Genomic DNA, 15,386 nt, shown 5'->3' with positions numbered 1-15,386 from the left:
GATTGAAATGCATTTGCATTTGTTCTTCTGGAAAAAAAAGTTGACAAAAGATATCGATGAGCCATCTTGGGGTGAGTCTTTCCAAGTAAATGCTCTCTTTCTTAAGCCAACACACCTGCATTTTTTTAGGTCATTTCATCAGGTCAGTCAAATGCAAACTGTCGATACTGTCTCCTTTTCCGTGCGATAATCAGTGCAGTTTTATTGAAAATATCAATTTGATGTCTTAAGACCCATGCAAAGAAAAGTATGTAAAGCGACCTGCAATTTTATATTTCAAACACGGATCGCAGCTTTAAGTTGCATGCATGTTCCTCACCATCACTCAAACTATCCAGTACTCACAGATAATTTAGTTTAAAATTGTATTTTATTTAAATAATTTGAAGCTTTATGTCTGAAGACTTGACCTGCACCAGGCGTGGCATTGTAGCTTTCTCTATAGAGTTGAATGCATTGAAGAACACAAGTCATGTGAAGGACCCTTTATGAGATTTTTTCCTATAAAAATGAAGCATGAATACTAGAGCAGCGCTGCTTTCGCCGTAACACGATTAGATGCTGTATATATTTCCCCGACTCGAGCGCAGAAGGTCAGGGCCGTGTCCTACTACAATGCATTTGTGATGCCAACGTGAATAGAAAATAGAGGATTATGCTTTACTCAGCAAAGCAGCTTCATCGCTCTTGTAATCCAAAGTCTGACACAGCTGAAAGATTTCTGCGTATTTGCTTTTGTGGCTTTTAACAAGATACTGTCTCATAAATGTTGGATTTTTCAAACACGTCTCATAAATGGGATGTAGATGAAATCACAAAGCTCTGTAACCTCAGGTGAGCTTTCTCGGTTACCGCATTTTACACACGTGGTCCATCGGTTTGAAATCATCTGGTCGGCTGAGAATTATCTCGTCGCATCCTATGTCATTTAAGTCGGAGCGGAGCAGGAACTTTTCTGGATGAGAAAAAACCCACGGAGACCCAAGAACGCAAGCTGCATAAGTAGGCGAGTCATAGGGCTCGGGGGCGAGTGTTAGTAATTACCCACTAACACACTGATGATAGTGTGTGTTTCAGGTTAGGAGACTTCAGACAGTCAATTACTGAAACAAATCAATGGAAAGCCAGCAAATACAAGAGACCTGCTGCTGTTGGTCTGGAGAGACTGTCTGTATGCCACCAGATCGTGTTTGTATGCAAGCAATCGTTTGACCTTTGGTTCAGAATAGTACACGTTATTGTGTTCACTGTCTGTTTATACAGTAGAAGAGAGTAACTGAGAAATGCCCGGATGCTTAAATAGATCATGAAATATATAATTTATTATGACAGAAAATAATTAAATCTAGTTTTAAATGTAGATCAGTCTAATGAGTTTATCTGTTTTATTGGCAGTAAACATACAGTAAATACATGATGGGAAACGAATATATTTGTTATCAGACGCTGGGAAGTGAGCTCTACACTAAAGCTTTCATCATTGCTCTGTTGAATGCAAGTAATATTTTGGAGTTGGTAAAAAATAGGTTTGGCTATGAAGTGGAAACCAATGATATGTATGAAAAGAAAGTAGTGCGAGGAGTGTTTTAGATGAGCTGACACATTTGTTCTTATAAGGAGACGATTATTCATGGTATGTTTTATGTTATAACATCAATACATGCAACAATTAATTTTACCTTTTTAAATTCACATTTAATCTGTGTTTCTAGATGTATTGTGGTCATTCCAGTCCAGTGTGAAAGACTGAAAGCATGACAAGACAAATGAAAACTGTGATGAAAATCCAGGTTATCGCATAAAAAAATAAAGTTTGTACAAATATGATTGTTGTTTTTCTTAAAAGTGAATATGAACTTGTTTTCTTTGCCATATTTGAGGTCTGAAATAATACAGAGCATGCTTTCACCCATTCCTCCAGTTTTCATCTTTTGCAATCACACGCAAATAGAAACTATATTTTATGTGAAATTTAGGATAAATATTGTAAGTAGGTCACAGAATGAAAGAAAATTTCAAATTGTAAATTCAAAAATTGTAAAATCTTGAAATGGTATACATAAAATGTATATTTCAATTGTATATTTATAATTTATAATAATAATTTAAAAATTCATGTTCACAACTCAGCAATCACAGCAAATGAAGAGATTTTAAAAAAGCATTAGCACTGGGATGCTTCAAAGTAGACAAAATTCTTATCGCCTCAATTCGCTAGCTGAACAAGATGACGCTGGTGAGCTTTTGGGACGCCGGAGTCGGCAGAGTAATTTCCGGTCGGATAACACTGTATGGGAAAAGGTGGATTCTTTGCCGGCAAATATGGCTCTTTTTTAGATTAAAAAAGAATATATCAGATCCTCTTCACAAAACAACTCGATAGGGTTCTACCGGAAATTAGTTTGTCGAACCTGGCGTCAAGGTCACCGGCGCCATCTTGCGCAGCTAGCCCGTATCCACTTCAAAGTCTCATGCGGGTCCACCTCTGTTATCCTTCAATAAATTTCTGTTCTGATCTTGATTTCTGGATAAGCTCTTGACAACCACTTAGCAATGTCCTAGCAATCCCCATCACAAAAACACAACTCAGACTCGGTATAGCAACACCCTAACAATCACTCATTGAACCGTGAGTGATTTGCATACTTTTATTTCGAAAATGTAAAAGTTGTGTTGTTTTGATGTTACATCACCGATTCATATCGAGGGATATCCGACACCTTCACATTTTTCTAGTTTGGTTACTTTGGTCACTTTAATTGATCCATCGTAAAAGTTTAAGGACTGTTTGAAGAAGTTTGCCAGACCCCCTGAAGTATGAACCGGAGGACTCTTTGGGTTTCACCGTCTAATAGCGTTTAGTTATTTAATAATATGCTCGACAGAGGAAGCTTTCACCATCTCTGAGATCTCTGTTTTAAATGTCAACCAGTGTGTCTCTATCACTATGTGATTGTGTCGTGTTGTTCAGGGCTGAGAGCGTTTAACATTTTATTCCCGTGGGTTGAGATGACCCAGGGTGCTATAAGCGTAACATTCATAACCTTCCAGGTTCCAGAGAAAGACAAATATTGCGTGAACCTGTGAAAAATCTAGTCCTGCAGCAACAGATTGCCGTACGAGCCCGAGAGGCGTTTGATCTGACCCCATGACATCATAATGGGCATCGTTTCACACCGTCTTGATTGGTGGGAGAGGGTAACAAACCGTCCGATTGGCCCTTTCCCTTTCTCATTAAATGAGCAGAATTCATGACTGATGGCAGCCATTAACTGCCCTCCGACAGCAGAGGGGGAGATGGAAGATTACCACATTATGCAATATCATTGTCCGATTCGATTAGTGTGCAGTGCTGTTACTTGCACAAAGTAAATTAGTTCATTCGCTAGATATTTCAGTGTAATATAGAAAGGAAATTAACAAAGGGAGGGCTCTGTCTCTCATTTCTGTCCTTTCTGTTCCACTCTTCAGTCCACCAAACCACACAGCCGGCTCCGGTTTGAGATGGTGTTTGGATAGGCAAATGTTTGATTTACTACCGACTGTTTTTCATCTCTCGATTAACAATATAGGTTGGCAAGCCTATGCTTAGACCCATCATAAAAACACACAGGTGATGTCATAGTGGTGATGCGTCGGCCACTGTGTCTCCAAACATTAATTTGCCATGTTTATATTTAATTAAACTTAATAGGCTCTGGATGTGAAAGTAAATCAATGATTTATGTAGAAATCGTATTCCAAAAACCTGCAGCCGGTCATTCGGAGCACAGGCGAGTTTGAAGGGTCCATCTCAGTGATAGCTGGTAAATGTTTAATTTCTCTATTAAACTCTTATGAGTCATGATGGTCAGAATAACGACGCTGGAATTTGATTTGGGATGAAATGGTCAAAATTAAACCTCTCATTCACGGGAGTTCAATAATTCTGATTGGGTATTATTATTGATCTTAGAGGAAGTGTTTTTCTCTTTTCAGTTATGGTTTGTTTTACGTTGGTTACGATGAATTCATTATGTGAAATTTAAAGATTTTTAAATTGTATAGTTTTACTTCTTAGTCTTTCAAAGTTTCTCTCATAATATCTCACAGTGGAGTATGTTGTTTTATGCGTGAGGTTGATATAAGTATAGGTTTTGCTCATCCAGAGAAATGTATTATTTTTGGAGGACTGGGACGTAAAAGCCTGAGGTCAGATTCACCCCCGAGCATATCCCAAAGGTACACTGTGTTTGTCTGTGGGTTTTGAAAAAAAAGTTATAAAATATTACAAATACAGAGTCGAAATGTATTGTTTTTTATTTCCAAGTGGCAGTTTAAGAAATACAAGCTTTTCCTCCGGGACTCCCTTCAGGATTTGTGCTCATTGTGCTTGCTTTAAAAACCATTAATATCCCAATGATTTTGCTCAATTAATTGTGCAAAGCATAAACGGTTACGATTAAAATACGATTAATCGTGCAGCCCTGCCTTTACGAGTACTTCTCAAAGTCTTGTTTTATTTCAAGCCATACTGTGTGTGTTAACTAACAAAGCTATTTGAGCGTCCTAATTGGCTTTTCTGAAAATGTCAATGTTGTATTTGCCTCTACAGCCAGGAGAAAAGCGTTTAGAGACCGCACCTGCCAATCTCTCGTCTCTTTAAGACCTTGCATCAGCTTCTGTATTTCATCAAACATCTTCATATCTTCATCAACTTGATTCCCGTGGACCACCTATAAACAAGCAAAATTGAGTCTTCCCACTTCTTTAATTGAAATGAATGAGATGAGAAACAAGTTAGATCGCTAGACGAAAGTTAAACAAACAATCCCTGACATCAGACAAGGTTGTTATACTCTTAATAGCATTACGGAGACATCGAACGCAATCACAACAGCAGTCGGGGACAATAAAACTCCATAACGCGCCCGACGCGTATCAAACTCGCCAATGAAAAGCTCGTGAAATAATTGTTTTTCACCTTATTATATTGCCATAATCTCTCTGGGGATACTTTCTCACGTTAGAGCCAAAGGGTTCTTGTGGACTCTGGTCTAATTTCGTCTGGATTCAATATTAACTGTTTAATTAACGCAGCTGAAGAGCGTTATTGAATTGGAAATGAAAATCTTCGGCGAAGTAACCTCGTTGGTCCATCGCAGATGAATGCAAACGGAGCATAAATGAGCTAAAATTATGAATCGGGAAGAAACAGCTGTTGTCTGCGAAGACCTTCTCTCAGGAGACCTCGGGTACCTTTTAGGAGCAAAGGAGCAGAAAGGAGAGGTTTTCGTGTCGGGAAATATGACTTGGCCATGTGTTTATAGAACTGGCCTATTTTTCCAAAACTGCGGGGGAAAATGCTGACATTGTGCTCATGCAAACCCAAACGTCTGCTTCGGCACGGTCGTGGTTTATTTTGCATGCCAGGATGATGAAATTCTACTTGAGCTCAAAACTGAAGTGTGCGCTGTTTAGGATGTTAAAACGCTTTCATCTGTCCTAGCTTACTGTGCAGAGACGACTGAAAGTAGGCCAGCTGTTTGCCTGTTTATTGCCTAGAGAAGTGTAAAAGCATCTTAGGCCGGACATGGAGCGTCGATGTACTTTAGTGTTGAAACTTTTAAAGTTCTGAATGAAGTAGAGAACAGAGGTTAAGAAACCATAAGGTGACCGCATTTCAGTGCTGAGATAAAGAAATTGTGACGGAAATGTTTGACTTTATATTAAAGAACGAGACACGCATGTTTCAATTCATCAGATGACGACATTCAATGTGCTGAAGTGTATCAGATGTTCAACCAACGGTCTGTAGACTTACGGTGACCCAAACTTTTTGGTTTCACACGTTCTTCAAAATATATTTTGTGTTAAGCAAAACATAGAAATGTGTTTGGACTTCAATGCATTTTCCATGTTTTTCCGGTGAAAAAATATTTCCGGTGTACTCCTCCGGCTGGAACATCGGGCTCGACATTACACCCCTCCTCGGCTTCTTTGACCGGCTCAAGGTGGGTGTAGCCGGTTGCGGAGAAGCAGTGGGGAGCATGACTAGCTCCGTGCTCGAAGAGTCAAAGTGTGCAGAGGGTGAGGAGAGGCCCACAGCCCCGACTCGCAGGGTACGGCCCTCGGGGATGGCGGCCAGCGGGGGGGAAAAACTGGGCTGGACTGAGACCCTGGGCTCCGGCCGGTTCATGGCATACCTGATAAGGTTGGAGAAGCCCAGCGGTCTCAGCATTTCCATCTCCCACCCCCGCTAGAGGTTGGTTGAGGCCGCCATTGAACAGGACTATCTGTTCCTGTTCACTGTGGACCATCTCCCCTGCCACCTCAAAGAAGCGGTCCCCATACTCCAGCACATCCAAGTACCCCTGACGTACTCCCCGGAGGCGACGAGCCTGGGTTGCTCGCCTTGCCTCCAATCTGCCTGCTGGGTTCTGTTCTGGCTCGTTCATTCTGTCAGGAAACTGGTAAGGGAAGAACCCAGGTGCAGGCAGACACGGGGATGAAGGGGTTAACAAAAGACTTTAATAAATAATAAAACCGAAAACAAACACCCACGAGGGGGTAAAAGACAGTACACAATCACGAACACTACAAACTGAAGACTAACACTCGACAGGACTAGCAAATACTAACACTAAAACTTGACTTGACTCTAGACGGCTCAGGTACTCGGGAAACAAGAAAGACATATCAGTACACCCAAGGAAACACGTACCACATACAATGAACGAGCCCAGGACAATGAACACGAGGATGTTTTATAGGGAGACAGACAAAGGATAATTAACAATGGGCAGGTGTGGGTCATGAGACACAGGAGGAAAGCAATACTAGGAACGAGAGGGGCGGGGCCAATGACGAGACTGGAGAGAACACATATCATGTCCTGATTGAACATAATATGTTTCTCTCCACATAAAACACGTGGGTCTGTCATGATTCTGCCCCTAGACCAGAAAACCAAGACAAGATTAGGCAGAATCATGACAGATATATATGGATACGTATAAATTATGTTATATTGTAATGGTCCAGATTCCTTAAAAACACAGCGCAGTCATAGCTAAAATGGACCAAAATGAGATTTTCTCTTAATTCACTTTTAAATGGTTGTGAGTTTTTTGGGAAGTGGACTGAAGTGTGAAAGCTCTGTATCATCACACATTATCACACAAGGGAATTTGAGCAGAAGGCCATCTAATTGTACATGATTGCACATGATGTCTGAGCGAAGACAGAATAATTACATCTCCAAGACTTTCTAACAGATGGCCTCTTGAAAACCAAGCTGCGTTTTTGCAAACTTCACACCAACTAACCTCATTGGCCGCTGGAAAAATCTCTTGACCGCGCTCTCTGCATTTCTTTCGTTGGTTTAGCGACGCATGGAGAACGACAGAGAACAATGTCACCTTTCTTGTCTTCAAGGATTCGTGTAATTGTGGCCTCTGCGACCTCAACCGACCATGTGTGTCGAATATTAGAATGCTTCTGCTTTAATGATCTCGTCTAGATTTTCTATCCTTCATCTTGAGGGTGTTTTCTTCCACGTCCTTGACCCATTGAAGACTTTCTGTCTGCGTTTCTGGGTTAAGGAAGCCCCGTTAGATCATCCTTTAAATGGACAAATGTAGGTGTGTGTTAAAAAAAGCCAGGGGTTTTCACAATAAAAAATATTTGTCATAGCCGTATTAAAAGGTATGTTCATATATACAGTATATTAAGTCATTAAAATGAAGTCTTTAAATGCAGTTTTTCTCAAGTCAACAAACACGGCCATAGTTTTCTATTTATTATTCAAGACAAGTAAATAATTAGCAGAATTACGAACAAAGAAACAGATTTCGTGGCACCAAGCAGATATTTCACAGCATGATAAAGTATTCAACTAAACATTTGCAATTGAGACAGAAAGACGTACAGATACAAATAACAAGTTGACCTTCTTAAGTTATTGACATGGTTTCCATTGCATGACAAATAAATGTAATTAGGGCTGTTAAACGATTAATCGCATATGTCTGTAATATATGTCTGTATACTGTGCGTATGAATTTTGTATTTATAAACACAAAAATGTGCACATTCATATGTATATGTATTTAGGTTATATTTAGATATATATTTTATATTTACCAATAATTGAAATGATATATAAACGTTTATTACTTTTTATGTTTTATATTTCTCTCAAATATATGTGTGCATGTGTATGATTTTATACATACAAAATAATATGCACAGTACACAGATCCGACATCGATGGCCCTAGATGTCCGATGTCAAATTGCTTTCATTGTTTACCTCATTTGTATGTCGCTTTGGATAAAAGCGTGTGCTTAATGTAAATGTAAATGTATATGTAATACATTAATATTGATGGAGATGTCAAATTCGGGGATGAAAATTATCTGTACAGTTTGTTTTCATCTTAACTTTGTGCTCCTGTTCCACTGAAGTGGGCTTATAAAACTCATCCAGATGAGAGTTGAATTCTTTCTGTTTGGTTAATAACAACAACACAATAGATAGTTCTACTAGACAGCAAAGTGGGATGAATTTATGTTTTGATGCGTATTCATTTTTTATGGCTATAGTAAGCCAGGCATTTTGTCCAAGATGTGTTTTCAGACGTTTCGAAGCAGTACTTGGCCAGCCAATTGAGTCAGTACTTCCAATAATTCAAAAATATATAGTTACATAGTTTTACCATTGTACAAATACAGGCACTTTTAACATCCCTTGTGTCTTTTGTGTTCATGTTTGTATTACCATTCAGGCTCTGAAATGAGATGATACTGCTGGGAGAGGTCCAGCTTCCAATCTGGCAGCGCGTTGGTACGAAGAACAATGTCAACATGCTACAACTTTATTGCAACTCGACGCTTTATTGCATCCTGGAAATGCGGCCCTTGTGTATACACAACTGCCAGAACTGAGATGTTTGCAAGTTTTGTTTCTGACAAAGAAAAACGCATAAAAAATAATACATCCACCACGCGTAAAAATGTTGTCACCCATTGCCCCAGGACAAAAGCAGGAGGATTTGGATGAAATTGGAGTGTCAGGCGGACGCGCTCTCCCGGAATGACACGCCCCGCAGCTACTCTCCCACAATGCAACCTGTTCTCCTCATAGGGGTGGTATTACCTATTCATCAGAGCAGTCAGGTTACTTACTATGCAAATCGAATGCTAAAACATCCCGCCGCTCCCCAAACTTTTTATCCGCTCCAACTCGACCTCTGAGGTTTCTTTTGAGTTCTAAATTGTTGGAACCGTATTCCCCTCTGTTTAATGACGCATACATTTCCTAGTTTGAAGAATCATCCTCAATGCTTTGTTTAACGCCTCGCGTGGGGCGGCGAACATTAATAATAATAAGATGGTGCTAAAGTTCTCGTTCGGAAACGCCTCTCCCCTGCCGCGCCCTTAATCTTGTCCTCCGGAATTCCGGTCGCAGGCGGTGTTTACCTCGCCGAACGGGTCTCTGAGACTCAAGCACACATTAATGCGAGAGCTTCAAACACTTGGCAGAAATCTGAATCATTGTGATATCACCCTGGGAGAAATTTTGATGCTGTCACACTAGTTCAATTTAAGCAGGGGATTTGCGGCATGAAATTCCTTCCAGTGCCGAGATTGCTTCTTGACGGAAAGTGCCGCTCCGCCTGCCATTTATCCAGGCAGTATTTTTAAGAATGAGTTGACTTTTTTTCCACAGAGATCAATGCTATCATAACGCTGTGAGAGAGGCCAGTGTCAGCTAATGTTCACCCTCACAACAGCAGCTGTTTCATACCGTCGGGCTAATACTGTGATTTTCCATTGTTGTTTTAGATGGGGACAGGTGATACCAGGGGTCATTTTGCGGCTAGATGCATTACATTTACATATACATTTAGGCATTTGGCAGCGCTTTTACCCAAAGCGACTTACATAGCATTATCCTATACATTTTAGCATTATCCTATACATTTAACCCCAGAGAATATATCATGTGTGTGATGTTAATACAGTTGTACGTGACGTGAATGTAGCTTGACCAGTATATGAAGTTCTGCGCAAACGGATATGCAAATAATCTCATGTTATTGTGACATTAACAAACCTCTGTACCCGAGAGGGTGATGCATTTAGACGTTTATTAGTACTATAAAATGTTTACACCTAAACCCTGTCCTGTTTTTATTGTAGGAATCTTTACTTGACATTTTGCACAAAGAGTGTATCGTACGGTATACATGAGTTTTATTTAATTTACACTGCATATAGGAATTTATAGTCTTACAATTCGATGCTTCATTAGCTTCTGTTTCTATTGAAACCTATACATAGATGCCTCAAAAGTCATCGTATCTATAGGTGTATGTACTGTATATGGATTCCTCAATAGCAGCTGTGCCAATACAAATATATACATTGACAGATCAAAGTCGACTATATGTATATGTGTATGTACAGTACATAGATGCCTCATTTGCTGCTGTTTCTATGGAAACATACATAGATGCCTCATTAGTAGCTGTATCTATAGGTGTATGCACAAATTATATTCTTTAATAGCGTCTGTATCTACAGAAATATATACATATATGCCTCAAAAGTTTTAGGCATTTATTTTTGACAACAGCAGCTGAACTGTTGACTATTCCAAAATGGTGTACATGGTCAGTGGCGTAGCGCAAACTGTGTTGGCCCAACCGCAAGAGTGGAGGCGGGGCCCCTCACCGCATAATTAGATGGGGGATTCACCTTTTCATTCAAAATCATGAATTAGTACTGTGGAATTTAATAGTATCTAATTATTTCGTATTTATTTATTAAGAAATTTTCACAAAAAAAGAATAAAAGAAACACCAACAATAAAACAGCAATTACATTAACTTGTTAAAATGCAAGGGCGCACATGACGTCAAAATATTTTTTCTATCTGCAGTATACGACAAAGATTCATGACGTTTAACATTCAATAAAGGTAATATATTTTACCTTTAAAATCCTCCAAAGCGCCCCTTTCTCGTAGCATTTTTCTGCGCAAAGTCCTTGACAATGTCTGTTATGTCCATCTGACGCGTGGGCTGGCTTTCAATGCTGAGTATCGCAAGTTCAGAAAGTCTGTCCTGGCTCATTGTGCTGCGCATGCAGGTTTTTATTAGTTTTAGTTTAGAAAAAGATCTCTCGCCACTTGCCACTGTGCTTCTTGCTGTCGCCTCCTCTGTAATATTTTCAGTGCTGTGACAGTCATCGTCTGGACCGTGAGATCCGCTTTTAGCATCTGAGTCCATGTCTGGCGTATCATTCACCACAGCCGTGTCCGTGATGACACTGCTAGCAAACTCCTGAGTAACGTTACCCATGCTCGCTCTCGCAGCTCCTTCCCGCTGATTTGGAAGAAATATGGATGACATTTTCGGTAGTTTTGCATTGAATTGCTCTTTTCGGTGTTGGTTAGTCCGATTTTGAGCTCCGCTGACATATTTTCTTTTACTCATTTTGCGCTCATAAGCTTCACTCTCTAAACAATTGCGGAAATTCTTAATCGTGATTGGATAACAAGGACAACGGATATGGTCATAATCGCCAAACACGGTAGGCTGCAATTACTACCAAAATAAAAGTCCTATACGTTCACGTTATAAAAACGCTTTAATTATTTATTCGAGTCATTTTTTTGGGGGCCCCCCACAACGCGGGCCCGTCCGCTACGCCACTGCATGTTGTGTCTGAAACAGTCAAATGTGACATCTACGTTTACATGGTGGGAATGTTGTTTTGAGTGGATATTAGTTGGATTGTTGGTATGCAGTTGCTGGTATTTCTAGGTGATTCCAAATCAAGACGGCCCAGACATGACTATCAGTTTTCCACTGCCCTCAACACCGCCGTCCTGCTCTCCAAGCCACGTGACGTGTCGTATGTTTCATGTCTATGGCACATAACTCATCCAACACCATTTGTGAGTTTAATACTTAGCCTTAAGGGTTTGTTCAAAACCACCTTATTCTCATTTTAGCTTCCTTCAAGGGTATCTGTCAGAGATAGGCAGTGTTTCAACCTGCAGATTCAGAAGAAAAATCCCTCTTCCTCCGTTGATGAATTATGGGTATTTTTCACTCGAGGTGACTCAAGAGTTTTGAGGGCTCGTCTGAAAATAAGCCCACTCTCAACCTCAGAAATGTCATTTATAAATATCATTTCATTACATGCCGCGTTGGGAGCGCCCTTGAGGCTCATTCATCTAGCGTGGATTGTTAGATATGCATGCAGAATCTGTACAGAATTGTTGTTATTTATAGAATTTTAATCACAACGAAGACTTGAACAGCCATAGTTTTTGTGTTTTGAGATATTTACCTGAATGTGGTCACCTTGTACCGGTGTATGTTCGGGCAGACATCACTATTACTCATACACAAGTCTTGGTTAGAATACCTCATCATTTATAAATCAAAGAGAAACAATATAAGTGTTCTTCAAAAAGTGTGAAAGTCAACCTAAATCGCTCGTATTTGAATTGCAATACGCTTCAACAGTGACACATATTCAGTCATTATGAGGTCAGAGGTGCATGCTGGGTAATGTTGATGCAAGCGACCGTGGCCTGAAGGGTGACTAATTCATGTTACAGCACACGTGCCTGGTTCTGACCCAAAGACGAGGATCAATCCGCCTCTTAATTATTCCAATTACGCCACGGCTTGTTAACCGTCCCACCCTGCCCCCCAGAAATTACACACAGAAGCCAGAAACATAATCGACGCCGCTGGTTTTGACTGGTGGGTCATGACCCAGAATTGATTCGCGGGTCTGTTTTGATAAGGTCCGTGCACAGCAAGGAAAATAAAGCAGGGCTACGGAAATAAACTACTATTAGGTGCATACTGTTAACACGTAAATAGACTTTAAATGATGTGAAGGTCTATGCCAACCAGAATGTGTTTTGTACTGTAGATTAAGGGCTGCTGCAATTTATAGTATTGTATTATTTTAGTTATCTTGATTGCTAGTATATATCAAATTAAAAAAATAATTTAATTTTATATTATAGTGTCATATTATTTACATTATTATAACACACTGTCACATTTGCGGGACATTTTGCTGACTTTATGGGATAAACACATTTTGTATTTGCTTAATGTCTTAATGCTTTTTAGTTATACTTTACAGTTTTTATGTTTGAGCTACTTTACAGTTTTAGCCAGAGGAGGACATACGTATTTTTACTGTCAGGTACATTTATAAATATTTGTACTTTATGAGAGTGTTTTTACTTTGGAAAAGTTTTTCAACTATACATTTTTGGAAACGATTTGATACTTAAGTACAATCTCAAATCTGGTACTTTTACTTCTGATCTTATAGCTACTTTGTTTCTTTCTTGGTTTACACCCCTTCAGAATCCGCTTATGTTTAAAATGCTATTAACGTTGTTTAGAGATTTATAAACCAACACGAATAGATTACACGCATAAGAACTTGGTGCGTGTGTGTGTTTTAAACATTAAGACATTTTTTATTTATATCTCACAGCCTTGTTTGTCATTGACTTGGAGACAAAGCTGTGCTGTACATGTCTGTGTGGATTAACAGCATTATGAGAACACGAGATTGGCCCTCGGGGAAACAGGTATCATGTAGACACAGCGGAGCTGAGAGCTTGTTGTTGTTTGATGAATGAGAGGCCGTGCGAAATACAACCACTACAGCAGCTGAGGTTAATGAGAAATACAGCCACGCTTCTCCAACATTACATGCATTCAAATGATGTATGTAGTGTATTGAACATTCTTAAAGCAGAATACAATTATTTACAAACACTCTGCAGGTTCTTTACCTTGACAAAGACGAAGTTTAGGGTTATTTTATTAGATGTAAAGTGGTGCGTTCGAGTCCTCATGGCTTGCGTTGTGTTTACGACATCAGGTGCGTTGAAGGTACAGACGCATGATGGGGTCGAGCATCTTTTAATGAAATACACAAAAATACAGCAACGCTTATAGAAAACAAAGAATGTGCGTCATTTAATAATTTGTACATATTATGCACTATAGTATTATATACTCTTGAGTGTATACTAGTTCAGTATTTGGGACTAAATTGACCTGTAACACATGGGTTTTAACTACTTAAACCCCTTCTCTTCTTTGAATACTTGACAGACAAATGAGAAAAAAGTAAACTAACTCTCTCTCTTCTCTCAACAGGTAGTGGTCTAGCTTTTGTTGAAACTATGTGTTAGCACCTAATGTATTATTGCTCTTTTATGACATATCGCTTATTGCTCCCGGAACTTTTGGATAAAAGCGTCTGCTAAATGAATAAATGTAAATGTAAAAAACACAACTAGTTTACAAAATGTTTTCTGAGAAGTACAGCGTGCAAAAGTATAATGCCATCATCAGCTTTGTTGTATTACACACATGTTTTCTGGTTGCATTTGAATAAACAGAATGAGAAATAAATGGTCATGTAGGATTGCTTAAAGACCATCGCTGAAATCGAATGGTGGATATTTGTACGGTGACTGAAAGTATATTTGATTAAAAAGTACTTTATTAAAAAGTATACTGAAAAACACACTTAAATCATCATTTTTTGTAAGTATGGAAAAAAGGACACTGAGATGGAAATGATCAAAAATGTTGTTTGTGCAGTTGTTTTGCATGGTCCAGTCAGTCTCTCGGTATGAATGATATCCGCAGCAGCACTATGAACCATAGGTATCTCTTAAAAATGACCTTTATTCAAATGAACAAGACTATGATAAAGATTATAAGAGCCACAGCACTGTGTAATGTCGCCTCCTAAAGCTGTTTGTCTGTAAAGCGCTGATGCGTGCACTCTCACTGTGTCACATCGCTGTCATTTGTTGGGTTCTTTATCGTGCGGGAACCAAGTCTTTGTGGCGATAGAGAAATCCACATAAATGTGTATGCCTCGAGAACACTGCTAGTTTACTGGAAATATTTCATTACAGTAAAAAGACAATTGAAAAGTGAGGCTAACCTCAGGCATTCAGCGAAAGACATGACACGCATCATAACAATTACACACAAGAGCAAAGAGAAGTGAACCGTCTTTTCTCTTAAGCCTTTATGGCAGAGCAGCTGGAGGGGAAACCTCTGCTCGAAGAAGACACAAAGAGTAAGTAATAGCACGCTATTGCAGATCCATTTATTTTAAACACAGGTGAAAGACAAAAGCAGGACATTACGCTTTGTTTTATCTAGGGGCATCTTCATCGGTTGCTTTTTGTTTATTTAATAAGAAAGGTTAGAGAGTTAGTGTGCAGTTCATCTTGGAAAACTTGATAGTGTTGACAGGTGCAGTTGCCAGTATGTTTCTTGATGGTCCAGGTCAGAAACGGTCCCCCTCATGTGTCTGATGTACAAG

The sequence above is a fragment of the Barbatula barbatula genome, assembly GCF_947034865.1.
Source record: "Barbatula barbatula genome assembly, chromosome: 11".
Taxonomy (NCBI): Eukaryota; Metazoa; Chordata; class Actinopteri; order Cypriniformes; family Nemacheilidae; genus Barbatula; species Barbatula barbatula.
This window is presented reverse-complemented; position numbering follows the sequence as displayed.